A 13,891-nucleotide genomic window follows, 5' to 3' on the forward strand; every position below is an offset into this window, starting at 1 on the left:
ATAGACATAGCAAGCATACATGATGACAGTTACTGTTGATAAAGTCATTTTAGATCATGATTATTTTAAAGCAATTGCACATCTCTCAATTCACTATCTTGTTGCAGTCATCTTACTTAAACAATTTAAATTAAGTGATCCTGCTTATAGTTAGAAGCATTCACTGAACAAAATAATCATATTTGAAGATTGTATATCTGCTTTGTTAACCTAGGGCTTATTACCAGAGAAGAAACATCCCCTAGAATAGACGTCAAATCCTCATCATGCAAGCAGCTATAGCTTCAATACATGCAGCTTTCTCACTTGCATTCAACTTATCAAAGTCCTTCATACCAAGAAAAAAAGATTGTACATCTGCTTTCCTGACCTTTATTGTTACTAGAGAAGTTTTAAGACAACAATTTAGTCATATCTTGCTGACTGTTTGTCGGAAAAAAAGCTCTGACTTGCTGAATGCTGATAGCCACCATTTTATTTATTGTGACCACACCCACATTCAATGAAGATTAGGCTGTCTAGCATTAATAATGGTTAGATGAACCTATGTTTGTACATACAGACATTTTCTCGCCTTAGTGGGGCAAGCTTAGGTTCACCCCAATTACAAAAAAAATTGGCTTAAAAGGTGGGGCTTGAAAAACCTATATTTAGAGTATAACAGCTCTTCTACTTAACACAAACTCTAAATAACAGCCCCACAACAACTAGTAAACAATAACCTATCAGTACAATAAAAAATGTTGGCCTAGATCAACATAGTTAAGCTAAAAAAGTGGCCTGAGTGAAATCTACACAACAAGTAGGTTATGACAACCTATTATAGAACTAAGATATGCAGTCAAACTATTTTTGTAAGTATTACTACAATATATGAACACTTTGCAAAGTCCTTTGAGGAATCAATCAGCTACTTTATCAAACAAATAGGCTACTCTGATTATTACTTTACTTACCCTGGCTGCCATGAATGCAGCAAAACAAGGGTGAGGACCGCCGGATGTGACGTTATGACATGCCTTAAGGGAATTTATATGTGTGTATACAGGAGTTCCATATCCATGTGTATACTGTATCTATGCTAGAACTATCAAACTATACTAGACTAGAGTAAACTACAGGCTGAGAAGCAGAACTTAAATGTGAATGATGCTTCAATGGACTATACTCAGAACAAGGGGGCTGCAAAAGGCTGAGAGGGAGCCAGAACACTGGTGACTGTTGCAGTTGGAGTATGAGAAGTTCATGATAGCTTACATCCTATTTTTAGTAGCTGCTAGAAAAGTTAGTAGCTGCTGAATCTGTGATTCAGGACTCAATTATAATTGAATGACTGGGAAATAGTTCAGTAAAACCATGTGATGTATAACTTTTTAAAAACAATTACAAGTTCAGTTATACAATATTGTATCATCTTAGGAACGTCTGATAAATTGAGTATTGCCTCAATTACTGTTATTCTGAGAGTTTCATTACCTCTGGTCACAGCATGCCGAATGCATGACATTTGCCTTTCTCAAGATGTTATGAAGAAAATGTAGTGCTGTCACTTCTTCAACATACATAACTATGTGCTGTAACTATAACAGTAAGAAAAATAATTATAAGTGATCATAATTAACAGTGAACTTTCAAAAATGTCATCAGTTTGTGTGCAATATTTAAGATTCCTAATGATTATCAGTTATTAGTGATTGTTAATAATTATTATTCACAGATTGTCAATCTATACATAGGACCATTACATTATTTTTGTCCACTAGAATCAATACTACTTCTTTTACGCTTGTTCATTGTTGATACTGTTGAGAGAGTGGAAGGTCTTTGACCTCTTTCATTCACAAAAGATATTTGGAGTATCGACTCCCAGACCTGAATTTGTTGTCAACAGTGAATTCTACGATCCAGTTCCCCTATGAGGAAGGACAACTGTGATAGTGGACAAGTCAGAAGGCTATTCCTGATCGCAATCTTTACCTATTGTTGCAAGACCTAGGAGTTTGACTGTCTGAGGATAGCTGGATGTGATTGCTCTAGCTAAGATCAGTTGTCAGAGCTAAAATCGCATTATTTTCATGGTCCACTGAGCTGGATACGTTGGACGAATCATAGCAAATCGGTCGGGTAAGCAGTGTTCTTTGCATTTGGAAGGGAAGCCTTGTATGTTTCTTCAGAAATATGAGTAACTTACTTACTTGGCTGTCACAATATATTTTGTTTCTTTGTAAAATCTGAGTTGATGTGTAGCATTTCTGACTCTAGCAGGCAGAGTATGAGACCCTGCAAGTGTCTGGTCAAGGCCTTTCTGTACTTTGCATAGCAAGACTTGGCTAATTCCTCTCCCTCATGCCTGTCTGAGATCTCCAGTCCAGATTTCTCACTACTTTCACCCCAGCTAAAACCACTGCCCACTATAATGTCACTTAGACATGCTCCCTCTTTGTCTTATAGCCTTATCTATAGACTCCGGTTATTACTATGTTGGTCAGATCATAGGATTCATCGTTCCACCGGCTCCACATGTGCCATGGACTCCGTAGAATCGTCGTTTCACTTTCTGATAGAAAGCACTGCTTATAATTCAGTAAGAGCTTGGTGGCTCCCTTTAAATAACACTGATGACGATGCCGTAAATACTCCCTTTGACAGGCTCATCGGGTTATCCCCTTGTCGCTGTCATTCCTCAGACCAGGTTCTTATCCTGCTCTACATATCTAACCTCAGAGCCCACCGGGCAATCTGCTTAAACCTGTAATGTATAACCTTATTCTAAACTTCTTACACTACAGTGGTACTCTCCTCACACGAAGAGGCAAGAAATTTCAAGAATTAGTGCAGCAGCAAGAGAGACTTGAAGGGTTTCATGGTTTATTATAGAAATGCCTTATCATTGTGCTTATATGAACTTCACAGTATCTTGATTAAAATTGGTATTTGGATTTTCATGAACACAGCTAGTTGAAATGACAGATCCTGCATTACTTAGACGTCAGAGAGCCGGTCACAGGTCGGAGAATTAAGGAGGTGGATGACCTCATTGTAGCACCCCCAGATCCAGATATGGTTAAATTAGAACAGCTTAAGTTAGGCCTTCATAGTACTTTAGATTTTTTGAGACATGTCAATAAGGAGCTTATGCCACACTTTGATCCGGGAGACATTGCCACAAAGACTGAGAAATCAGAGAAAATGAGAGATGACTTGTTCAGAGCTATAGCTAAGAAGAAAGAGCCTTAAAGAAACCAGCTAGGACTCGCTGTTCTACTCCACCTGGGCCTGTAGCAGTGTGTCCTATAACAGCAAAATTGCCTACAATAACACTTACGGGTTATAATGGAAGTCCTATGAGATGGAGTGCCTTTTGGGATGCTTGTAAAACAGCTGTGCATGATAATCCTAGTCTTGCTAATGTAGACAAGTTTGCTTACTTAATGTCTTTATTGGAAGGAACCGCTAAAGAAGCAGTAGCAGGTCTAGCTCTTACATATGTTAATTATGCAGAAGCTATTGCTATACTAGAGAGGAGACAAAGGAAGAATAAAGGCATGTCATATAGAGCAGTTAATGCGTTTAGAGTCTGTCTCATCAGAGCATCATCTGGTAGAGCTTAGGAGACTATGACAAAACTGAATCTAACATAAGAGGCTTGAAAATCCTTGGAGTAGCTGCAGATGCTTATGGTACCTTGTGTTCATTCCCATTTTCATGAAGAAGCTTCCACAGGAGCTCTGACGTAGCCTTACATGTAAGATTTCTACAGCTGAGTGGAGTATTGATAAGATTATAAAAGTGTTAAGAGATGAGCTTGAAGCAAGAGAAAGAGCCCTAGGTAGTGAAACTAGAAGTAGACCTAAACCAGCTTATACAAGTAGTGGTTGTAATAAATGTGGGAAGGATTACTTCACCACAGGAGCACATACTAGTAGTGGGGAAGGGGTTGCTGTTATTGTAAACACAAAGGAAATAGTCCATCTAACTGTAGGAGAGTAACTAATATAGATGAGAGGAAGAGGCTTATACGAGATAGTGGTAGATGTTTTAAGTGCCAAAGGAAAGAGCATATTGGTAGAGACTGCCACTCATCATTTAGATGTAGCAACTGTAATGGAAGGCATCACACAAGCATTTGCACGAGAGCCAAGAAAGCTCAATCTAGTCGTAATGACCTTAATTCTTCTAAGCCAAGCCTCCCAACACAGCAGAAATTAGATCCTGAAGCACCTCCATTCAAACAGCCTGAGCCTAGTACTACTTGTTGTGCTAGCAATAATAATGCTATACTTCTACAGACAGCTAAAGCCTTTGTATTTAATTCAAATCAGCCTTCTAGAAAAATTACGGAACATGTATTAATGGATAGTGGTAGTCCGTGGTCTTATATCACTGAACAAGCATGTAGAAAGTTGAGATTAAAGTTTTTGGGTACTAGAGCAATGAGAATTCTGACATTTCCGGGTCTAGACAAGAGAGTAAAACTAATTGTACAGTAGTCAGAGTGGGATTAGAGACAAAGGATGGTAGTCACCTTGAACTTATGCTTTTGTCTGTTACACACATATGTGAGCCTATTAATAAATCATGCAGCTTTAGATTTGAGTACATACACTCAGTTTAATGAGTTAGACTTAGCTATGGATTATGAGCATTCTAGTCAGATACGGCCAGATATCTTGATAGGTTCAATCAGTACTGGACTTTTGCAACTGGAGAGGTAGCAAAGGAGACTTAGGGACCCACAGCATTTAATACAAGGAGCAAAGGAGACTCAAGGACCCACAGCATTTAATACAAGCCTCGGTTGGCTTTTATCTGGGCCAGTAATTAGAAAAGGTTCTGAGACTCATACTACGTAAGTCACGTATGTGTTGAGAGCAGATGGTATATGTAGTGCTAGATCTCTAGATAAGGAGCTACACTCTTGGAGCTACAGAACAATAACAACAACGATAATAATAACAATAACAGCAACAACAATAATAACACTAACAATAATAATTACAACAATAACAATAATAATTCATGTATGCGAATACAGTCACTACATCCCCCTAACTTAAGGAAAGGGTCATACCTGTTTGGAGGACGATGACAACCAGTTGGATACAGAGAACGAGTAGTACGAGTTTCCTCCGTCATTCGATGAGTATTCAGGAATTGTGTAAAATCACCCTCGGGTACCATAGACCTTTTCTTCTTAATTATATGATCCATCTGTCTCCTAATAATAGTTCCATCATCTCCTTGAATCAAGAAAGATTGGGAACCGAGGTACTTTGTAATTTTCCCTGGTTTCCACTTTTGATCTCCGTTAAAATTTTTATACATTATTCCCTCCCCTACTAAAAATTTTCTAGTACAAGAGTGCTGATCATGGAATTCCTTCTGCTTATACTGGTTATTCTCTACTCGAGTGGTAAGATCTGGTTTCACCAAATTCACCTTCAAAAAAGATAGTGAACCGAGGTACTTCATAATTTTCCCTGGTTTCCACTTTTCATCTCCGTTAAAATTTCTATACATTATTCCCTCCCCTACTAAAAATTTTCTAGTACAAGATTGCTGATCATGGAATTCCTTCTGCTTATACTGGTTATTCTCTACTCGAATGGTAAGATCTGGTTTCACCAAATCCACCTTAGACTTATAATACATCTGAACTTCAGTTCTGAGGGAGAAACACCAGTGGTACAATGAGGAATAAACCTGTAATTAAGGAGAATACATGCATGTCTCTCAGACAGTGTACCATCAGCAATTTCTTAAGACCATTCTTGACTAGCTGAACATCTCTTTCAGACAACCCATTAGAAGCAGGATGGTACGGTGAAGAGATAATATGGTGAATACCATATTGAGTGAGATATGATTCAAAATCTTGACTTACAAGTGACGGGCCATTGTCAGAGACAATAGTATCAGGCAAACCAAACTGTGCAAAGAGCACTTTTAATTTAGAGCTAGTAGCTCATTAAGTAACAGTACACAGGGGAAATACTTCAATCCACTTAGAAAATGCATCCACAATTACTAATAGCATAGTGTTATTCTTCAATGAACCGGCAAAATCAATATGGAGGTGGGACCAAGTGCAGGATGGCCATGGCCAAGAATGAATGGGAGCCTCAGGAATTGAATTACAATTTTCCTGGCAAAAAGAACCACTCTTTACCATTTCGTCTTTAGCAGTATCAATATTAGGCCACCATATACACGATCGTGCTCTAGCTTTCAATTTAGTAATGCCAAAATGACCATGCAATTCAAGTAGCAACTGTTGGCAAAATTTCGCAGCAATAAGTACTCGAGAAGCCCAGAGTATGCATCCATCATGCAGAGATAACTGAAGCTGTCTATACTAGTAAGGCTTCAGTGAATCATCAGGACAGCTATCAGGCCATCCTGACTTCAGATACTGTAGAACCAGGGATAGAGTAGAGTCTGACTTAGTAGCAGCAGCAACACTTTTAGCAGCAATAGGTCTATTAGCTATGTTCTCCATTAAAAGAATTAATTCTGGAGGTAGGGGAGTATTGCTAATCAATTCACTTAATGGAAGGCAGCTTAATGCATCAGCATTAGCATGATTAGCAGAAGACTTAAAGTGTAAATCATATTCATATGCTGCTAGAATCAATGCCCATCGTTGAATACGAGCTGATGATTGACTTGAAATAGGTTTTTGACGAACCAGTAAAGACAGTAGAGGCTTGTGGTCAGTAATTAAGGAAAAATGATGACCATACAAGTAACAATGAATTTTAATAACCCCAAAGACAAATGCCAGACCCTCGTTTTCAACTTGACTATACTTCTTCTCAGTATCACTCAGTGTACGAGATGCGAACGAAATTGGCGTCTCAGTACCATCTGGGAAACAGTGGGCCAAAACTGCTCCAACTCCATACTGCAGTGCATCACATGCTACAAGAAGAGGCAATGTGCTATCAAAGTGTACTAGACATTTATCATCAGTCAACAACTCTTTAGAGTAAATAAAGGCTGCTTCAACATCTGCTGACCAATTCCAAGTAACATTATGATGCAACAACTCATAACGTGGTGCTAATGTAGAAGGCAAATGAGGCAAAACGATTATAATACGATAGTAGACCCAAATATGCTTTAAGTTGCGTAATATTAGTAGGCATAGGGGCTTCTTTAATAGCTCTAATCTTCTCAGCTGTGGGCTGAAGACCATCTTTATCAATAGGAAAACAAAAATATTGAACAAAAGAAGTACAGAAATTACACTTCTTTTTCTTTAAATGCAAACCAGCATCATGAAGGCGAGAAAATACTCTCTCTACAGTCTGACTATGCTCTGTGTGAGATTTCCCAGGTGTCAAAATATCATCTATATAAACAGCTACTTTCGGGACATCTTGTAATAGACTCTACATTACACGCTGAAAAATTGCTGGCGCTGACAATATGCCAAAAGGCATACAATTATATGTGAAAAGGCCTTATGAGTATTGATGACAGTGAAACATTTACTATCATAGTCTAGCTCGAGCTGCTGATAAACTCGGGACATGTCCAGCTTAGTATAGATAGTGCCCCCAGATAATGCTACATACAGATCGTCCAACTTTGGAATAGGATATGACTCTAACTTGGATGCTTTGTTAACAGTTACACTATAGTACCCACAAACTCTCACAATCACTTTATCACTCTTCATTACAGGCACAATAGGCGCTGCCCACTCAGAAAATTGAATTGGGGATATAATTTGTATGTCTGATAATCTTTGTAATTCATCTTATACTTTTTTCTTATAGGTGTACGGAATAGGACGAGGCTTGTAAAACTTTGGAGTAACCTGAGAATCAAAGTATATATGACCTTTGAAATCTTTAAGTTGACCCAACTCTTTAGTAAAGAGACTCTCAAATTTATCCAATAACAAATCTATAGATTCTCGACCTTTAATACTATGTACTTCATACCAATCAAGCTTCATCTCAAATAACCACTCACGACCAAACAAAGTCGGTCCTTGCTCAGATACAATATATAATGGCAAAGCAACAGCTTGTTTCTTGTAAACAACATTTACATGTACAATACCTTGTACTGTTAACAACTCACCTGAATAGGTCCTTAAAAGTGTTGATGACTCTTCTAAAACTTTGAAAGGAAAGTGTGAACGAAATGTATCCAATGACATAGTGGAAACAGATGAGCCTGTGTCTTGCTCCATCTTGACTGAAACATCATGCATGAGAATATCAACAATAATAGGATCCATACGACCCGTTCTGACTGTGAAAGAGTACTCATCGCGAGTAGCAGTAGTATCACTAGTGTAGTACAGAACGATTGGTCGTCTTGTAATCGCTCGGGCGTGAAGTGGTAGAACGTCTTGGGTTGCTACGGCAAACGGAACTGATACGTCCAGTTTTATTACATTAAAACAGGTAGCAGTCTTGTATAGACACTTATTAGGAGCATGTCTTGACTGTCCACATCTGTAACAGTTACGCTTACCACCCCACCATCTGTGTGATGCTGGCCATTATGATTATGAGGCTTCTGCTGCTCTAGTAGAGTGCACAGGGTTTGAACCATGAGGATGCAACCCTTTTGAATCTTTCATCGCTAGGTCCAGAGACATGCTGTAAAGCATCCTTGAGTGCGAGATCGTCACCCTCTGATAATAGTCGCGTATAGCTGCATCATTGATACCGCATATCTGTCGATCCCTCAGCATTGTATCTAGCTGGCCACCAAAGCCACAGTCTTTAGCAAGTTACCTTAATCGAGACATGTACTCAGCAACTGACATTTGAGGCTTATGAATACATCTGTAAAACTCCGAACGATAATATATTTGTGACCTCTTAAGTGCAAAATGATCCTCCAACTTCTTCAACTCTTCATACAACTTATGTTTGACACTTCAGGACAAGCAGACATCTCAACGTTTCATAAGTGTCGGCTCCAATAAGACTTTGGCTCTAATAAGACTTAAGTTGGTACCTTGCTTCTTGTCCGCTCCTGTAATGCCGTTTGCAACAAAATAGAATTTGACTCTCAGAGTATGGAGTCTAGTCATCGTGCTCAGGATTGAAGGGTCCAAGCCGTCCAACAGATCCAGCAATGACAGAGTAACGTTAGTGTCCTCGTTGCCAATGTTATGTTTACTCCCTTCACTATGCTATCAGCTGCTAACGCGCAGTATTGGCGCAACAATTGAGTGTTATAATTATGCTAAAAGTTAAAAAAGAAGGAAGAAGAGAGAGAGAATATCTTGCACAATCAATACATGAGGGAGAGAGCACGAGAGAGAACTGAACAATAGAATAGATAACAAAGGACAAAGAACTGTCTAGCATTCTAAAAATAGTAACAACACATGTTCATTACTCATACTCATAACAAATCATAACTAACATAATCACTAATAACCAGTAATAACAATACTAATAATAATGTCTCTCAATTCTTAGTATTAACAACAATAACAACAATAATAATAATAATAACAATAGCAGCAACAATAACAACACTAACAATCATAATTACAACAATAACAATAATAATTCATGTGTGCAAATGCAGTACTACACCAGAGTTATCTAAAATGTCTCACGAGATTGATCTCGAGGAGAGGACTTCCATCCAGAATTGTCTCAGGCAACAGAACTACTTTCAAGGGAGCATCTAAATCCATATGTGCCATCATGGAACACCCTGAGGTGCAGCTTTTTGTGTCCGGGGTTAACGTCAAATGGAGTTTTAATATTGAGAGTGCCATGGTTAGGAGGGTTCTTCGAGACGATGGTTCAGTTGGTGACAAAATGTCTCAGGATGCTTGTTGGTAAAGCTAAACTCACTTATGAAGAACGAATAACTAAAATAAATGAAGTGGAGCTAATTCTTAATTCAAGACCACTCACATATGTCTTACAGTGATTTAGATAAACTAATAACTCCATCCCACTTAATATTTGGCAGGCGTTTACTCAATCTACCAGACTATTTGTGTACGAATCAAGAAGTGGAGGAGTATAACTCTACCTACTCAATGTCTTGACAAATGAAGTACTTGAAGACAATACTTAACCACTTTTGGTCTCGATGGAGAAGAGAATACTTAACTGAATTAAGGGAAGGTCATCGGAGAATCTGTCCTGATGAATCTAGTATAACTACTGAAGATGTGGTCATTGTTTATGATGACACACACAGAGGACTCTGGAGACTAGGAGTAGTAGAGAAGACCCCTCGAGGAAAAGATAATGTGATGAGAAGAGCTGTGGTACGTATTAAAGGAGGCTCTAATATTTCGTCACTTCTGAGGTGACCAATACAATGACTCTACCACATGGAAGTGACATCATTTGAATGAAGAGAAGAGACCTCAACTAGCGAGAGGGACAGGAATGTTACTGGTGCGAGAGAAGAGTAAGATTCTTATGATTCACAGTCTGTGTATATGTCCCCTCCACCAGAACCATTTGCTGGGTCCATCCCTCCTACTCATCCTACATCTACTCGTAGATCTAGCTGTCATGCTGCTTTAGAGGCTAGAGATCAGATTATTGCTAGACTGATGGATTGAAACGTGAGATTGACTTTGGGACACATATTATAATTATTATTGCATTATTGTTTTCCTTTTTTCTTGTATATGTCATGACTACTAGCTTTATGCTATGACAAAGAGAGATCCTTAATTGTAATGTTTTCAATTTAAGGTTGGAAGTGTTGAATTTTCAAGATTTCTAATGATTAATTATCAATCATTAGTGATGATTAATAATTATTAATCATGGATTGTCAAACTATAAATACGACAATTTCATTATTTTTGTTCACTACTACTTTTATGCTTGTTCATTGTTGATACTGTTGAAAGAGAGGAAGGTCTTTGACCTAGTTCATTCACAAAAGATATTTGTAGTATTGACTCCCCAACCTGAATTAGTTGTCAACAGTTAATTCCAAGATCCAGTTCCCCTATCTGGAAGGACGACGGTGATAGTGGACAAGTCAGATGGCTATTCCTGATCTCAATCTTTACCTATTCTTGACCTAGGAGTCCGACAGTCCGAGGATTGCTGGGTTTCATTGTTCTAGCTAAGATCAGTTCTGAAAGCTGAAATCGCATTCTTCTCAGTTAGTGGCCATACATGGTGTCTCGAATGATGTGCTTTTCAGTTTGACACTTCCTATATTTGGATCATGAAATCGGCTGCTAAGATTTCAAGTCTTTTTGCCATAGTTATATATATATAAACAAGGTCCAGATGCATTTACTGTAAGATTGTACAAACTAAAATGAACAAAAATTTATGTAACAGGCTTTGATAATGAAAATCATAATTATTTTTGTATATGCAACATGCTGGGCACTTTTATAAAAACTTGAAGACGAACATATTGCAAAACGTTGCATACAATAACATACTCTGCACATAAAGACTCCAAAATCTATACCATTACACTGCTTTGGAACTATCTGCAAAAAAATTATTTAATATTACACTTCAAGCAACTGCATACCTTATTAATATAACTGTAAGTATTACAATCAAATAATTCTTTCTGCATTGGGAACAGCGTTTCAAGATATTGATCAAGAAACCTGCAATCATCTATTTTAATATTTAAGCAAAAAAGTTTTCAGCACAATTACCTGACATCCCATTAACTTTAGCTTATTACAATTTTTAATACCAAAATTAGTGAATTTTTGATAAAGAAACCCTGTGTTCTAGCCCCAAGCACACTCATATACGCCCACAGAGTGGTTGCATTTTGGCTCAGTACCTCAATCCTTTTTTATTTTGGTGGTCAGCTTCAATTTTAATGTAATCAATAATTTGTGAAATTTGTAGAAAAGTTTATAAAAACTCAGTGTACTAAGAAGTCATATATAAAGAAGATACTGAGCCAAAAAGTGAATTCCACCTGCAATTAAGTTTTGTTTCTGCCTAAACATTACCTGTTAGCTATATCAAGGTGTGTATATGATAAAGTTGGTAAATTTTGACACAGAAATCTTAAAGTCTGAGTTCCTGCAAAATACTCAGCCACACCCCAAGTGGGCGTTAGGCATGCACTTTAATTGGCTCAGTAGCTCCAGCATTCTTCATTATTGAGCTCCAAATATTTTAGAAAACTTTCAGTTGGGCAAATTAAATGTTTGTGACAGAGCCAATGTGTCAGTGCTTTCCTTAAAAATGAATTTGAAAATCAAAATGACCAATTTGGAGACTGTAGAATAGCAGTTTGAGTATGATTTTTAAAAAGTACATTATATTGCAATGATATTGAATTTCAGGTAGTGCTGAAGTAGTTACAACTAAAAATCTAGTATAAATTAGATTAACTTTTAAAAATAACATTACCTATCATTTTAATAGTAAGAGTGATGCAAAGCAATGTTTTTCAAAAACATGCAGTTAAGAAATGAAAATTGATGGAGCTAAAGCTACATGAACTGAGCCAAAAGTGCAAGCTGAATTAGGGGTGTAGCTGAGTGCTTTATGCTATGCCCAAACACTTGTCAAGATCAAGGAAGAACTTTGTGGAAGAATGGCTGCTGGTAGCAGTAGTGGCCCTCCTTCTGGAGGAGATAGAGTGACAGTAAACGTCGGTACCTTAACCCAAGCAATAGCAGCAGCTATTCAGAAAATTACTACACTACAATCTCGAGGTAGAACTGTGACATGAGTGTTGACACTGCTTCACCAGGCACGTCTGAGGCACCCAATGAACAGTGAGTGAAGCTGGGGCTTGTGATTCCGACATTAAGTTTAATTCAGATGAGAGGGGAAGATTCAAGGGGAAAATAATATTAGTAAAAGAACGAGCAATCGTGCCCGATATGACTTGGCTGTTCAAGTTGTGAACTTGAAGCCAATTGGTTGAGGTAAACTGATAAAATTCTTACAATGTACATGCATACACTGTACTGTACATGCAGTTAATTATGTTATTATTCTATTTTATGTAAATAATAATAATAACAATTTTACAAAGACAAAGGCAAAGTTAACAAATAAAAAGCAAAAGTTTGTAATAAGGTTCCTGAATGACTCAATGACTGAGTCAGAGAGCCTAAAATTAAATTAAATTACACTGCATTAAAAATTAAATTTAAAACGGAACATATTAAAATTAGGAAAAAGTAGGAGTTTTGGGGAAGTGGCAACATTTATTACATGGACATAATAAGTGATAGGTGCATGGGTGGTCAACATTATAAGTGTTGAGAAAATGATTACATAAAAACTTGTTCACTTTCATAGAGTTTGTAATAGGAGAGAAACTTAAATTGAATGATGGCAGCCCATTCCAAAGCCTAGGGAGCCTATAGAAGTATGAGCCAGAAGTTTGAGAGGATGGAGTGAGCCTGTGATGCAGCTTGTGATAATAGCCAGTTCCTGAGCTTGCTTGACTATAGGAGATAAAAGAAGAATATTGAATGAGCCAGTGTAGTTAGGATTAGAGTTATCGTGAAGGCTGTGAAGAGCAAAGGAAATATCCAGATATTCAAAGTACATAGACAAAGGAAGGAGATTAAGAGAGATCAGGCGACATTTGTAATCAGAGGTATAATCTGATATGTATTTTAGTAGCTCTTCTTTGGACTCTTTCCATTACACAGAAGTCTGAGATACCAGTCCGACGCCAAACTTGAACTTTGTAAGTCAAGATGGAACGAACTAAAGATAGATAAAGCTTTTTCTTGACACTAACACTCCCGCAGCTGAATGATCTCTTTAGCTGTCCCAGGATCTTATAGGCCTTAGATACAATAATAAAGTGGGGCTCCTTCCAGGACATGTCAGATGAGAGGTAATAGCCAAGATCACGAACTGACTGATTACTGGGGATGGTACAGTAGACTTTCTAAAGAATCAAACATGACCTG

The 13,891-nt window shown here is 37.7% G+C and overlaps 1 pseudogene; it reads right to left on the reverse strand.

Annotated features, from left to right (window-relative positions):
• Nucleotides 1–4,890: 4,890 nt before the first annotated feature.
• On the reverse strand, nt 4,891–8,716 carry LOC109584631 (uncharacterized protein K02A2.6-like; annotated as a pseudogene).
• Between the last annotated feature and the right edge of the window lie 5,175 nt (nt 8,717–13,891).

Source organism: Amphimedon queenslandica, unplaced genomic scaffold, assembly GCF_000090795.2.
Source record: "Amphimedon queenslandica unplaced genomic scaffold, v1.1 AMPQUscaffold_13187, whole genome shotgun sequence".
Classification (NCBI taxonomy): Eukaryota; Metazoa; Porifera; class Demospongiae; order Haplosclerida; family Niphatidae; genus Amphimedon; species Amphimedon queenslandica.